This window comes from Salvia miltiorrhiza, chromosome 7, assembly GCF_028751815.1.
Source record: "Salvia miltiorrhiza cultivar Shanhuang (shh) chromosome 7, IMPLAD_Smil_shh, whole genome shotgun sequence".
Taxonomy (NCBI): domain Eukaryota; kingdom Viridiplantae; phylum Streptophyta; class Magnoliopsida; order Lamiales; family Lamiaceae; genus Salvia; species Salvia miltiorrhiza.
This window is the reverse complement of record NC_080393.1, coordinates 41580433-41595419: the sequence shown is the minus strand read 5'-3', so window position 1 is coordinate 41595419 and position 14987 is coordinate 41580433. Positions and strand designations below refer to the sequence as shown.

The 14987-nt window shown below is 39.7% G+C and overlaps 2 long non-coding RNA genes across 2 annotated transcripts; both read right to left on the bottom strand.

Annotated features, from left to right (window-relative positions):
- Positions 1–10841: 10841 nt before the first annotated feature.
- LOC130992979 (uncharacterized) lies at positions 10842–11482 on the bottom strand. The gene is made up of 2 exons (XR_009091538.1): positions 11161–11482; positions 10842–11071 (listed from the first exon to the last, which is right to left on the bottom strand). It is a non-coding gene; the product is annotated as an uncharacterized LOC130992979 (long non-coding RNA).
- A 290-nt stretch (positions 11483–11772) lies between these two features.
- On the bottom strand, positions 11773–13105 carry LOC130992978 (uncharacterized). Its single transcript, XR_009091537.1, has 2 exons — positions 12897–13105; positions 11773–12373 (listed from the first exon to the last, which is right to left on the bottom strand). It is a non-coding gene; the product is annotated as an uncharacterized LOC130992978 (long non-coding RNA).
- Between the last annotated feature and the right edge of the window lie 1882 nt (positions 13106–14987).

Below are 14987 nucleotides of genomic sequence, written 5' to 3'. Positions count from 1 at the left end.
AAATCTTTAATCAACTTATAGATCTTTCATTTTTAACCAATTATTCTCACATCAAAACCATCAATTCACCAATAAGGGCATATATACACATATCCCTAATTTTAGTAAACTAACCCACATCAAAAACTCCAATTGACATCATATACTCAAATTACTCCATCAATCATCATCATATACATCTCATAGACTCATTTACCTCATCAACTCATCATTTAACTCATTGTCTCAAAAGTTCCCCTTTTTGGGTAAACTAACTTCCATCAAAGTTTCACATCTCATGACACATATTTCACATCATATATCAAACATCAATACACATCACATAACTCTCATTTTTCACCCCAAATCAAGAAAAGAAAAAGAAATTGTTTTTGAAGGGGTGGAGACCCACTTTTTTCGAAAATTAAGGAAAATAGGGAGGGGTGATTTTCTTGCTTCATCTTTCAAGAATACACTCACACAACATCCTTTAAGCAAGAATTTAAAAAAAAAACATGGCCACTTACCCAAGTTCTCACCAAAATTCTCACTTTCTTACTCTACTTTGGAGCTTCTTCTTCAAGGATTCTCTTGATTAAAAGTGTATAGAATATGTTTATGAAGGATATTAGGGTGATTTGAAGTGTTTGGTAATATTTTAGGAAGCTTCGAAGGTTTTCATCAATGGAGGAAAATGGTGGAATTGATAAAGGAAAGAGATGAGTGTATGTGTGTTGGGCGAAAATTGTGTGAGGGAGAGAGGTGGTGGCCGAAAATTGTAGTGAGGGAGAGAGAGGTTTGGCTTTGCAAGATTTGAATTGATCTTGCATATCTTTAAAGAAGATTTCAAAATCTTGGAGAATATTTGATAATTAATGGATGATCTCTCTCTCACTCTAATCTCTCTCTAATCTCTACACTCTCCATAATATACTCTCAATCTCTACTCTCTCAAACTCTATACTTAGTCATTTAAGGCATATAACATATGGTAGAGAAATTAAAATAAAGTGTGAGAAGGGTGATTAAATAAAAATCACAATAACTATGGAAATGTCACTTATTAATAAAATACCATAGTATAATTATTCATGTGACCAAAATAATAATTATAGCACTATTATTAGTGCACTCACCTAAATATAATATTCCTCTTCGTAGGAAAAATAATTTAAAAATATTATGCTTGGAAAAATTTTCATAAACCGACATCATTCGATTTCTCGATAAAAATAAACAATACTTGCTTTGGAAACTTAATCAAAATTCCAAATGCTAAGGTCTCGAATAAAAATCATAATAACTCGGTCACAGTGACACACATCACGAAAATCACATAGTCAATCAGTCACGTAAATTCACATACTGTCACATTAAAGCAGTCGGCAAACAAACAAACTAGACATCTCTCGGACCGACTCTTTTCATCAAGGTTCTCACTCTTTCTTCCTCGACTCTATGTCAGACTCATTATTCCTATTTTCTTTAATAGGTCAGTCAATCTCTGATAACTCGGGATCTGGGAAATCTATTCCCGGTAATCGGAAATAAAATTAAAATCTCAACTCAATTCAATCAGCATTTCTATCTCAGCTCATTTCTCGAATCTCATCATTCTAACTCTATCATCGGTTTAGTCACTCGTATCTCTATTTAAAAGACAACTGTCTTATTTGGTCATAAAAAAAATAGTCTCGCATCTCGACATCTCAGTTCTCTCAATAGTGTTAAGACACTATCTCACAACATAGGAAAAGTACGGGGTGTTACATCCTACCCCCCTTAAAAAAAATTTCGTCCCGAAATTTGAGTTATTCACCTTCGGGAAAAGCTCTGGATACTTCTCTTTCATCTTCTCTTCAAGTTCCCATGTTGATTCTTCTTGACCGTGATGTCTCCATTGGATTTTCACCAAAGGAATCGACTTGTTCCTCAATTGTTGGATCTTCCGGTCCTGAATAGCATCAGGTCTCTCTTCATAGCTCAAATCTGGTTCCAGGGATACTTCTTCTTGATGAATGACGTGTTTTGGATCAAACACGTACTTTCTCAATTGAGAAACATGGAAAACGTCATGGACGTTCGCGAAACTCGGAGGCAACGCTAGTTTATAGGCTACAGGGCCTACCTTCTCTAATATATCATAAGGTCCTATATACCTCGGTTTAAGCTTTCCTTTCACTCCAAAACGGTGAACTCCTCTAGATGGGGAAACTTTTAGAAAAACCTTGTCTCTCTCTTCAAAAAGAATCTCTGTCCTTCTAGTGTCTGCATAAGATTTCTGACGATCTTGTGCCTCTTTTATTCTCTGTCGAATCTGTCTCACAATAGTGATCATCTCTTCTATCGCGTCAGGTCCAAGTACCTTTCTCTCTCCAACTTCATCCCAATAAAGCGGAGATCTACACTTCCTTCCATACAAGGCTTCGTATGGGGCCATGTTGATAGTTGACTGAAAACTATTATTGTAAGCAAATTCAATCAGGGGTAAAACTTGCTCCCATTGATTTCCTCTATCAAGTACTACAGTTCGGATCATGTCCTCCGAAACCTGAATAGTTCTCTCGGACTGTCCATCTGTTTGCGGATGAAACGCTGTACTAAAATTCAATTTAGTACCCAACTCTTTCTGCATGCTCATCCAAAATCGTGAAGTAAACTTCGAGTCTCGATCTGATGTGATCGTCATCGGTACTCCATGCAATCGCACTATTTCTCGGATATAAATCTGAGCTAACTTGTCAGATCCATAAGTAATCTGAATCGGTATAAAATGTGCACTCTTCGTCAATCGATCGATAACTACCCAAATAGCGGTATTTCCTCTTTTTGACTTTGGCAATCCTGTCACAAAGTCCATGGCTATATCACTCCATTTCCACTCTGGAATTTCCAATGGCTGTAACTTGCCATAGGGTCGTTGATGTAACGCTTTCACTTGCTGACAAGCTAGACATCTTTCAACGAAAGACGCTATCTCACGCTTCATTCCTTCCCACCAAAACTTCGTTTTCAAGTCCTGGTACATCTTTGTACTTCCTGGGTGTGCGGTATAAGGGGTGTCATGAGCTTCACTCATGATTTCATTCTTCAGCTCCTTTTTATCAGGCACGCACAGTCTTCCCTCAAACAAAATGGCATTATCTGCCGCCTCTTGATAATTCTCCACTTTTTCGGTTCGAATCTTCATTCGTAACCTTTCCATCTTCTCATCCTCTCTCTGAGCTGTGACTACTCTCGATCGTAAGTCAGGTGTAATACTCAGTGCAGAAATTACTATCTCTGTCGTTTGTGGTGGTATTACTACCTCCAAATTCATTCTCTCGAATTCCTTGATCAGGTTCTCTTCTCGAGTAAGGAGAAATCCTAACTCTCCCTGATTCTTTCTGCTCAATGCGTCAGCTACAACGTTAGCTTTTCCGGGATGATAATTTATCCCGCAATCATAGTCCTTCACCAGCTCTAACCATCTTCGTTGTCGCATGTTCAGATCTTTTTGCTCAAAGAAATATTTGAGACTTTTATGATCAGTGTATATCTCACACCGTGATCCATAGAGATGGTGTCTCCAGATCTTCAAAGCATGCACTACGGCTACTAATTCTAAATCATGCGTCGGATAATTCACCTCGTGCGGTCGCAGTTGTCGTGAAGCATATGCTATAACTTTTCCTTCTTGCATCAGTACACAACCTAGACCATGCTTCGATGCATCAGTGTACACTGCATATTCTTTGTCTGCTTTCGGAACAGCTAAAACTGGGGCAATAGTGAGCCTCTTCTTCAGCTCTTGAAAATTTCGCTCACATTCGTCCGTCCAGACGAATTTGACTTCTTTCTTTAGCAGGTGCGTCAATGGCTTAGCGATTTTCGAAAAGCCCTCTATAAAACGTCGATAATATCCTGCTAATCCCAGAAAACTGCGAATCTCGTGCGGTGTGGTTGGCGATCTCCATTCCTGTACCGCTTGAACTTTCGCTGGGTCTACCTCAATTCCTCTCGCAGAAACGATATGGCCAAGAAAATTAATTTCTTTAAGCCAAAACTCGCATTTGCTAAACTTAGCATACAGCTTTTCCGCTCGTATACTTTCCAACACGATCCTCAAATGCTCTTCGTGTTCTCGTTTACTCTTCGAGTAAATCAGGATATCGTCTATGAAGACTAACACGAACTTATCTAAGTATTCGTGAAAAACGCGATTCATGAGATCCATGAATACTGCCGGAGCATTCGTCAAACCGAAAGGCATAACTATAAACTCATAGTGTCCGTATCTTGTACGAAATGCCATCTTCGGAACGTCTTCCGATCGTATCTTCAGTTGATGGTATCCCGTTCTCAAGTCAATCTTTGAAAAGGTGCTCGCTCCTTGTAGTTGATCGAACAGATCATCGATTCGAGGTAACGGATACTTATTCTTTAACGTCACTTTGTTCAGCTCTCGATAATCGATACACAACCTCAAGCTTCCATCCTTCTTTTTAACGAAAGAACTGGTGCTCCCCACGGGGAAACACTAGGTCGAATGAAGCCCATATCTAGAAGTTCTTGAAGTTGCAGCTTCAACTCTTGCAACTCAGCAGGGGCCATTCTGTAGGGTGCTTTCGACGTCGGTGCTGCGCCGGGCTCTAAGTCGATCGTAAACTCGAGTTGTCGATCTGGGGGTAATCCTGGTAAAGTCTCAGGAAAAACGTCTTTAAACTCTCGCACGACCGGCACATCATCAACGTTTGCCTTGGACTCGTCTCTCTGGTTCAGATATACAACGTACGCGGTTGTATCCTTCCTTCGCAAGAGCTTTCTTGCTTGCAATGCCGAGATGATCGGCGTCTTCTTCCATTTTCCCTCAATGCCAATGAAGGAAGTAGGTTCTTGGCCAGGTGGCTGAAAAGATATCCGTCTCTCCTTGCATTGTATCTTCGCATGATTCTCCTCTAACCAATCCATTCCCAAAATTATATCCAGATGCCACATAGGCATCAATCTCAGGTTTCTAGCCTCGAGCTTAATCGATTCTAACTTAAATTCTAAGTTAGGGCACACGTGCGAAACCGTAGTAGTTCTGCCTATGGGTGTGAGTACTCTTAGAGATTGTGGGGCAGGCTCTACTTTCATTCTAAGGTATCGACACAAGTATGTGAGATAAAAGAATGCGAAGCTCCAGTATCAAACAAAACTACGATAGGCATTCCTTTCAACTCGCCTATACCTGTCAAATTTCTTTGATTCTTCTCTGGTGCCTTCTGATCCAGTGCAAACACCCTCTGGTGATGCTGTTGAGTTGCCTGCGGGGTTGGTGGTTGCCTTTTTGACTGTCTCGGTCGATAGGCTTGCTGTTGTCGTTGTGGCGGAGGTAGCGGTAAGATTCCATCCATTGCTTTGAGTTGCGGCCGAAACTGGTTCAGTCGTCCTCCGCTCCCACGATTCGGACATTGGTTAGAGTAGTGTCCAACTTTTCCGCAGGTGTAACAGGTATTCTGTCCCATTTTACACTCTCCCAAATGGAGTTTATTGCACTTCCGGCAAGGCAGTAATCCTCGCGGTCCTTGAAAAACTGCTGCTGGGGCAGCTGGGCCAACATAAGGTCGTTTATCTCTGTTCTGAAATTGCGGTGGCGCATTCTGACTCTGCCACGGCTTCTTGGGACCTTGACTTCGGTCATCCCATTTTCTCTGCCCTTTTGGCTTTGTCCAGCAAAAGGATGATTTCCCGATTGAACATTCGGGTTTGATTGTGGAATCGAGCCTTGACTCGGTCTCTCTGGCTGCATTGCCAGTTCCATGTCTAGCGCTCGGTTTAAAGCCTCAGCGTAGGTTAGCGCACTCTGACTCGCTAAAACGACTCGTATCTCTTGCTTTAATCCGGAGCAGAACAGTTCTGACATCTTTTCATCTGTATCCACTCGATATGGAGCATATCGAGCCAAATCGCAAAACTGTCGGTCATACTCAGCTACCGTCTTACTCCCTTGCTTCAAATTTACAAACTCCATCTCTTCTTCTTTCGATAGCTTCGGGGTACGTATTTCTCACGAAGAGCTTCTTTGAACTGCCTCCCAGGTAAGAGCTGCTATCTGCTCCTCGTTCATCGTCTTCTGCTTCGCTTCCCACCAGAAATCTGCGGATCCCTTAAGTTGATATGACATACACATGAGTCGCTCAACGTCATTACATCGAAGGAATCTAAAAATTCTCTCCATTACTTCGAATCCACTCCTCGGTTTCAGCGGGATCTCCTGATCCATTGAATGTTGGTGGATTTTGTCGCAGAAAAGTTCCTCTACTGATATGATTCTGACCGATGATATGATTCTGACCGATCAAATCAAATACGCAAGCGGAAGACTGAAAAACGAATGAATAAAATTAAAGATAGATAAAAATGGAATCCCAAAACCTCTGAATCTAGCCCACGGAATGATTTAGGCGAACGAATCCCTAAACCCCAACGTGAAGTTGAGCAGCAACTCGGGGATGATGAATGACACGCGACGAGGGATGGTTGACTCGCCGTTACGCCGGATAAATGAACTCTCTTGGAATATACAAGAGAAAATTCGAAACTCTCAAGGAGAAATAAAACTCACAAGTTTATTGATAAAAGTATGTTCATTTTCGTCCAACATAAGAAGGCCTATATATAGGCAAAAACTAACCCTAATCTAAGAAGGAAACAACTTAACTACCAAGCAAAGAAGACCTAATTTTCGTCCATCATAAGGACTACAAATAAGGTATGCGAAAACCTAACCAAACTAGGAGAATAAACATGGAAAATAACTCCTAATCTAATAAGGAAACATATCCTTAGTCAAAACAAGGTATAAAACTCAAAATTGACTCAACTAAGGCCTAATTTCAGCCACCCTAACATAACCCACGAAAATTATAAGATAAAACAAAATAAAAGACTCTATTAAATCAGCCCACATATGCAACGTAACTTGGGCCTCCATGGCATGCATCATTCCCTCCCCTTGAAAGGGATTTGTCCTCAAATCCAAGTCGTGAGTGCCAATGCCGGGATCAAAAATCAGATCTTCGGTTATTACAAGAAACAATTGATGAACCCTAGCTGGTCTCTCTTGTCCATCAATCTTGCCGGGATCAAAAACCATATGCGTCGGCTCAAACGCTAAATTTTCTTGAACTTGGATCATGCCGAAATTGTTGTTGAAAATACCTCCATGCCTCTTCTCTCTTCCGAACAGCCATGTAGTTAGCATCGGCGTTGCCTCACCAAAGATTTCCCTTTCATATTGATCGATGTGGAACGGACCCTTCACCAACTTCATCAGCTTGGTGTCGCCAATATGAGTCTGCCATTGCAGCTGATGTTGCGTGAACAAGGTCAGCTCGAACTTATTTGCATCATCACATCGCTGCTCCTGTTCAATACCCATAGCTTGCGACAAAGCCTTTGCTTCCAAAATAGATGAAGTAGACTTCTCAAGCACTTCCTCACGTGAGTACTCATCCTTGATAGCCACCACAACTTCCACTGCAACCTTCATCTCCTTTTTCTCCACCGGCTGCTCCGTAGACTTCACTTTATCCGCTCCTTGTGCCGTTGCTGCAGTTGCAAGTGATCCTCATAAATTTGTTGAGGACTAAGGGAACAATTGCCAACTTCTTTTGCTTATACGCGAAGGAGTACTTATTGGTGACTTCATCATGAATAGCTCGTCTATCGACCTGCCACGGTCTACCCAACAAAATGTGGGTCGCCTGCATGGGAATAAACATCGCACAAAACCTCATCTTCATACTTGCCAAGGCGAATAGGCACTGTCACTTGCGTGGTAACCTCGACGACGCCGGTCTTATTCAGCCATTGCAAACGATACGGCTTGGGGTGTTGCACCTCGGTCAGCCCCCGATTTCTCCACCATGTATCTACTCGCCACATTCGTGCAACTTTCTCCATCAATGATCACACTGCACAACTTGTCGTGGACAAGAACTCTCGTGTGACAGAAATTTGCCCACTGCTCACTCTCATGGGATCTGAACCCTTGACACGAACGACACGTCTTATCTCGATTGCAACCATCAAAAATGTCGGATGGTCGTGATTTGCTAAACTGACACTCATACTCTCTCAAGCACGTAAAGACCCAAACATAAAGACAAATCACTGGATAATTTCAACCCTTACGAAACTGGAAAACTGATACCAGATGATATGATTCTTGCCGATCAATCAAACACCACGCAACGGAAGACTTGAAAACACGAAACAGAAGATGGAATCCAAAACCTCTGAATCTAACCCACGGAATGATATAGGCGAACGGATCCCTAAACCCCAACGTGAAGTTGACGCAGCAACTCGGGGACGCTGAATGACACCCGACGAGGGTTGGTTGACTCACCGTTACGTCGATAAATGAATTCGTCTTGGAATAATCAAGAGGAATTCGGAAATCTCAAGAGAGAAATAAAACTCACAAGTTTATTGATAAAAGTATGCTTTAAATTTCGTCCAACACAAAGCCTTATATATAGGCAAAGTAAAGACTAAACCTAACTTGACTACAAGCAAAAGACACCCTAATTTTCGTCCATCATAAAGACTACAAATAAGGTATGTGAAAACCTAACCAAACTAGGAGAATAAACATGGAAAATAACTCCTAATCTAATAAGGAAACATATCCTTAGTCAAAACAAGGTATAAAACTCAAAATTGACTCAACTAAGGCCTAATTTCAGCCACCTAACATAACCCACGAAAAATAAGTATAAGATAAACAAAATAAAAGACTCTATTAAATCAGCCCACATATGCAACGTAACTTGGGCCTCCATGGCATGCATCAAGGTGTACCTTCCTCCATCTTGCAAGTGTACAATTTGGATTTCAAGTAGATCCGATTCGTTAGAGTCTTCGTCATGAAGTTCGCCTCTAACTTCAACCATACTCCCGCGGCGGTTACCTCATTGTCCACCAAGAAAGCAACATCCCTCTCAAGGTAGAGAATGATCGACGCTCGTGCTTCAAGATCTAACTCTTCCCAATCCTCATCCGACATGTCTTCGTGCTTCTTGTCTTTACCCGCCAAAGCTTTGTGTAGCTTTTGTGAGATTAGCAAATTCTTCATTTGCATCCTCCAATAGGAAAAATCATTCTTCCCATTGAACCTTGCTATCTCATACTTTCTTATCTTGACCGCACCACTCGTAGACGTCATTTTTCAGCTTGTTTCAGATTTTCGTTTCTCTCAGGAATTTCGTCGAACACCTGGTATGCGCCTCTGCTAGGACCAGCTCAATACCCCTCAAATCTGAGCTCAACCACCCGAATTTAATATCAAGCTCTGATACCAATTGTTTGAAGGAATATTAAACTGAATTAACGTTCCGCTTTGCCCGATGATCGTTTCTTGGATTATTATTAATTTATCATACAACGATTAATCCTAACATGCTCCTATGAATTTAACAGCTGCACGTTGGAGTTCAGAAATACCTGAAGAATTCAGAAGAATTCGTCAATCTGTCGCTGAACAGGTCAGCCAACTTCAACGCTCCGTTTGACCCCTCAAACGACCTCCAATCGTATTCTGTGCAGAAATACGACTTCTTCGTCTTCGAAAGAGCTTTCCGTGGCCGCCTGTTTCACCTCAATCGGAGTTCTGTAGAGGAAGTTATGGCTGTTCTTCGGAGACTGCCAGAACTTGATTTCCTGCGAAATTCTGACTCCAGCTCAGATCTTCTGAACTGTATCCCGCTCAGCTTTCACCGTTGGATGGACAACGAACTGTGAAAGTCCCACGAGAGAAAAATCTCCTCACGTTTCCTGCGCCCCACAGCTCTCCATAAACCCTAATATTTTATCAGTGTGTTTTCCTGAGAGCTGACAGCTGTTTATAATAAAATAAATACGTGTAGGCACAGAATTAGCGTAGGAGGCGTTTTTCTCTTCTTCTAGGGCTAGGAGACTTTGGGCCAGTTCAGGGACCAGATACAAGGAATAAAGATGGGCCTCAAATAAATTAATTTATCTATGGTCAGCCCAGACCATAATTAATTTATAAATATCAGTTCATTCCACTAGAGAACCAATATTGACTTACCCCTTTATTGTGGTGATGAGTCGGGGCTTGTATTTAGACTTATTAAATCCTCGTATTTAAAAGAGTGGATTTGAAAATACCCACTTTCCTTTAGTAAAATTAAAATTAGCCACTAAGATAAAAACTTAAAATAATACCCACACTTACCATTTTACCCCTTCAAACACTACCCTTTAAAAATTTCCGCATTTCACAACCAAGTGAAATTCACAACCAAATTTTTTGGTTGTGAATTCACAACCAGTTAATTCACACCATAATTTATTTTGGTTGTGAATTCAAGTGGTTGTGAATTTGAGTTTAAAAGTTTGAATTCACAACTAAAAGCATTTGTTGTGAATTTAAAACTAGCAATAAAGTTGGTTGTGAATTCGAGGTTTAAAACTCGAATTCACAACTAACACTAGCAATTCTAGAATTCACAACCAAAACACTAGTTGTGAATTCGAGCTTTAAACTCGAATTCACAACCAGAATTTTTTTGGTTGTGAATTCAAGTAATCGTAAATTTAATTTTAAAATTTGAATTCACAACCAAAACAAGTAATTATGAATTTGAGCTTTTTGGTTGTGAATTCAAGTGTCATGAATTTGAATTTTAAAGTTTGATTTCACAACCAAAACAACTAGTTGTGAATTCAAATTTTAGTTGTGAATTATAGATCTAGCTAGTTTTAAATTCAAGAACATTAAATTGTAAATTATAGATCTAGCTAGTTGTGAATTTAACCATATGAGAATGAAAAATTTCCCTTTTATAAATTTAACCATACTATTAAGTAGCTTCAACAAATCGATTGTTTCAAAAAAAAAATTGGAATTCCACCAACAAAGAATACACAGTATGCGGTGTTTCAAGAAATCGAGAAAAGAAAAAGAAAAACTAAAATGCAAGCAGAAGATCCATGGCCATGGGTTATTGAATTCCTACGGATAAAACTTCCATTGCTGGAGAGCTTCGCCCCCATCTCGCCCTCTTATATGATTTTGGAATCTCTGTGATCACAAACACTGTCAAAAGCAACCATTGCTTGATCAACTTCACCATTTATTTCAATTTATATTAGAAAAGAATAGGAGGAAACGACTCCTTTGTTTACCTTGAGGAACAAAATTAACAAACTGAAATGAAAAAAAGCAAAGGACGAACCAAAGCAACCCAATCAGCCTAGCAATCCCCCCCGTCGACCAAGTCCAGAAAAGAGAACTTAACAACCCCATGGCAGAACACCAAAATAGGCAGCAAAACCGGTGATAGTCCACGCACAAGAGAAAAGACTTGCTGCCAAGAATGATAGCCAAAAGAGGCCAAAACGACATCTCAAAAACCTAGCGCCTATCGAGCTGGGGGAGAAATATCTGAAAGAAAGGAGCCTCCGGCAGATCAACTGCAGATTTGTCTCGTCACAGTTCCGCCGACCGGTTCGCGCACTCCTGCACCAGCGCGCCCAAACAGCGATGGCCTCTCGAGCAAAGTACCCCCCCGGTGTGTCGAGTAAAATCCCAACATTACAGAGTAGAAACCAAATGAAGAAGGCAATAGAGTTCATTATTAAGAACTTGGACACATATAACGCATTCTATAACTGATCTATAAATCAAGGCATTATCAAGCTCAGAACATTAAAAAAAGAGGCAAAAATATGGCTGCTAAAGCAAAATTGAAACAAAATATTGGTAGATAGTAGAGTTTTTTTCATTTCATGCTTATGCATAATTTGGCTGCTAAAGCAACATTGAAATAAAAACAGTTGGTAGATAGCAGAATTTTTTCCATTTCATGGATTCCTACTACATTTGTTTATTTCACGGCGCTGCTCTTTCAATCTCTTATCCAAAATAGTCACAATTAGCACTTATGTTGGCTTTGGTCTAGTGAAGGATCCATTTGAACTCGAACTGAGGAACCAAACCATCAACAGAGAGAATAACACCATAATACAGATCAAGAAAACCTGATTGCGCTTACTCGACAGGAGTTATCAAGCCATTCATCCTCTTCATAAACACTACCACGAAACTCTTCGATGATGATGTTTATGAGAGCCTCCACGACATTCTTTGAAGGGCCGACATCTTTTGATTTCGAGACTTGAACCTTAGCTTCTCTTAAATGTTTTATCAGTACCTCTGCCTCAACTGATCCTCCCATTTGAGAGAATCCATCTCAGATTTGTCAGTGTAGGGCGTTTCAATGGAAATGTGCTTGTAAGAGAGTAGCAGTCACGGAGGAGGATAGCGTTGAAGTCAGATCCGAGACAGTATCTGACTCTAATAATGTGTCTTTGCTGGATGAACTGGAGCCAAAGAGTTCTGCAAAAAAAGAGATGATTTCAGAGATGATGAAACATAGTTATTTGATACGAATTAAAGCACCTGACATTAGCTATATTAGCTGCAATTGACTGAAGTTTTTCATCATCCAGCAGAAACTTTTAACTATTTTTACCAGTGAATCATCAAAACACATAATATTGAGCATTGCAAGCATCCTACTAAACGAACTAGTTATATGAATATTTCAAAAAAGAAAAACTTGTTATATGCAGCAAGAATATCAACGCTAACACATTTTACATTTTCGATCAGTTTCTAACTGAACCTTAACAAAAGCATATCGAAATCTAATTCTAATTGCCCTCCATTGAACATTTTCGTGTAGATTAAAGTTCTGAAAGTCAAAAAGAGCAGAAATCACAAACCCTAGAATTTGAATCTTATATCATAAGGAAATTACGGAGAGGTAGATGAAATTGAAACTGAAGTAACAGTCGAGAATATGCTAAATCTGCAAAGTAAATAACGAAAAAAAAACAGGAGTTTTGTGAATGATTACCTTGAAATCTTCGAGAGTGCTCAAGGAAATTGATCTAGACCAAAAAAAAAATCGAAAATCACTCGAACCCTAGATCCCAAAATAAAAAATCCACTCCCTTCGATCTCCGGCAATCCACTCTTTGCCGATAAACCGCTATTGCCGCCGCCGCCGCGACTCGCCGGAGAATGGACGTAGTTGCCGGGGTCTGGTAATTGAGAGAGAGAGAGAGAGAGGGCAGATTGAAGAAATTCTGAATTTCTGAAGCTGGGGCGAGAATCGCCCATTTTTAAGAAGGGAATTTTAGTCTTTTCACGCAAAAAGTGGGTATTTTTAAAGTTTTATTTGAGTGGGTAAAATTTATTTTTGCTATATGAAAGGGTATTCTTATATATTGAATCTATTTAAAATCTCCGACATCCATTAATTAATTATAGCTCTGACAGCCTAATTAATTAATCTCTTTTGTAATCTTAAGCAGTACCACTCAAACCTTATTATTGCGCCTGAACTTAATCAACATGCAGGGTTTAGCACAATAAACATTATTGAGCTCCTTAGGGGATGTCATTATCCTATATCGGATACGAGTACTAATACATATAATCAGATATCATATATTAACCGCTATCACCCAAGATACAGAGTACTCAAGTTACTATATAACTCTCGCTCATAGTAAGTCAAAGTGATAAAACGAATCAATATATATATCGACATCTTATTAGTATTAAGATCTTATAAGTCACCGAGATATCTAATTCTTCACTTAAGTCAGATAGAAGAATATATCTCACTGTGGTCCTTTCAATACGTGACGTACCAGTATAGATAAGTAGTCAAGACAAATAGTTCCATATATACCGCAGCCTAAACCAATAACTTGTCCTAGAGTTATTTCGGCTGTGATTATATTATATTCTTAAGGTTAATCCAATTATATGGTCTTCTGTGATCTACAACACACCATATAATCTACTTGTATAGAGATAGAAAACATACATATGCAATCATGAACACAATCATATAGGAGATTAGATAGTGAACTTAGGAAACATTGTATACAAGCATAAAACGTTCTTGCTTTCAGTATACAAATTCAACAATTTCCCACTTATACTAAAGCAAACTTTTAGTATACAATGCGTCTATTTACCAATCACCAATCACCTAACCTTCTCCCACTTATACTTAAAGTTTCCTAAGTGGGTGGCATCAACCGCATTCCCATCTTTCATTGACCATTTGCGATAAGCCTTTTGTGAAAAGATTAGTAGGTTTCTCCAATATGTGAAAATTTATTCTATGAGCACAAAAACCTCGATTTACGAATAATCTTATTACATGGTACTGCTCCATGTGTTTGTCCCCTTGTGGTTCTTGGATTCCTTATAGTTTGGAACTGCACTTGAGGTATCACGAAGGCGATGCTCTCACGCAACTAGGAATCACCCTTAGATCCTGGAGGTAGTGGTCAAACCAAAAGGTTTTACCTCCCAAGGAAAACACATAGCTCGAGGTAATTATTCTTTGTTCCGGTCAGCCTGGAAATCCGAAATCGTATAATCCAAAAAGGAACTAAACTGTCTAACTAGTAAACTATCCTTATTCTCTAGTCAGAGAGATTGAAAATATAATTTACCACAGTTCAGTGTCCTTAACTAGGACTATACATATATCTTACAACCATGCTAACTGTATAGCAAATATAAGATCTCGTACATAGCAAACCATACATGAAGCTATCTACGGCGGAAACGTAGAATACTGCCTTCATTTCCTCAACCTCAACAGGCATCTTAAGACATAGTCTTTAGATAAAGGAACGCCATATTCTAAAAGGCAGCAATCCTTTCTTGGCGGTATTCATACTACAACGAGTATTCTCAGTATCAATGTAAGCACTCGAGATAAGCCCAACTCTTTTTCTAGTGATCCCTTATAACCTTGATCACAAGGATGTATACTGTACCTCCTTAGTCTTCATCTGAGACTGTTCGGATAACCATACTTATGTCTTGACAATAGCTCCATAGTCGCCAATTAGGAGGATATTATCTACATAAAATGCAAGATAAACCACATCACCGATGACACGAGAGCGATTGATAC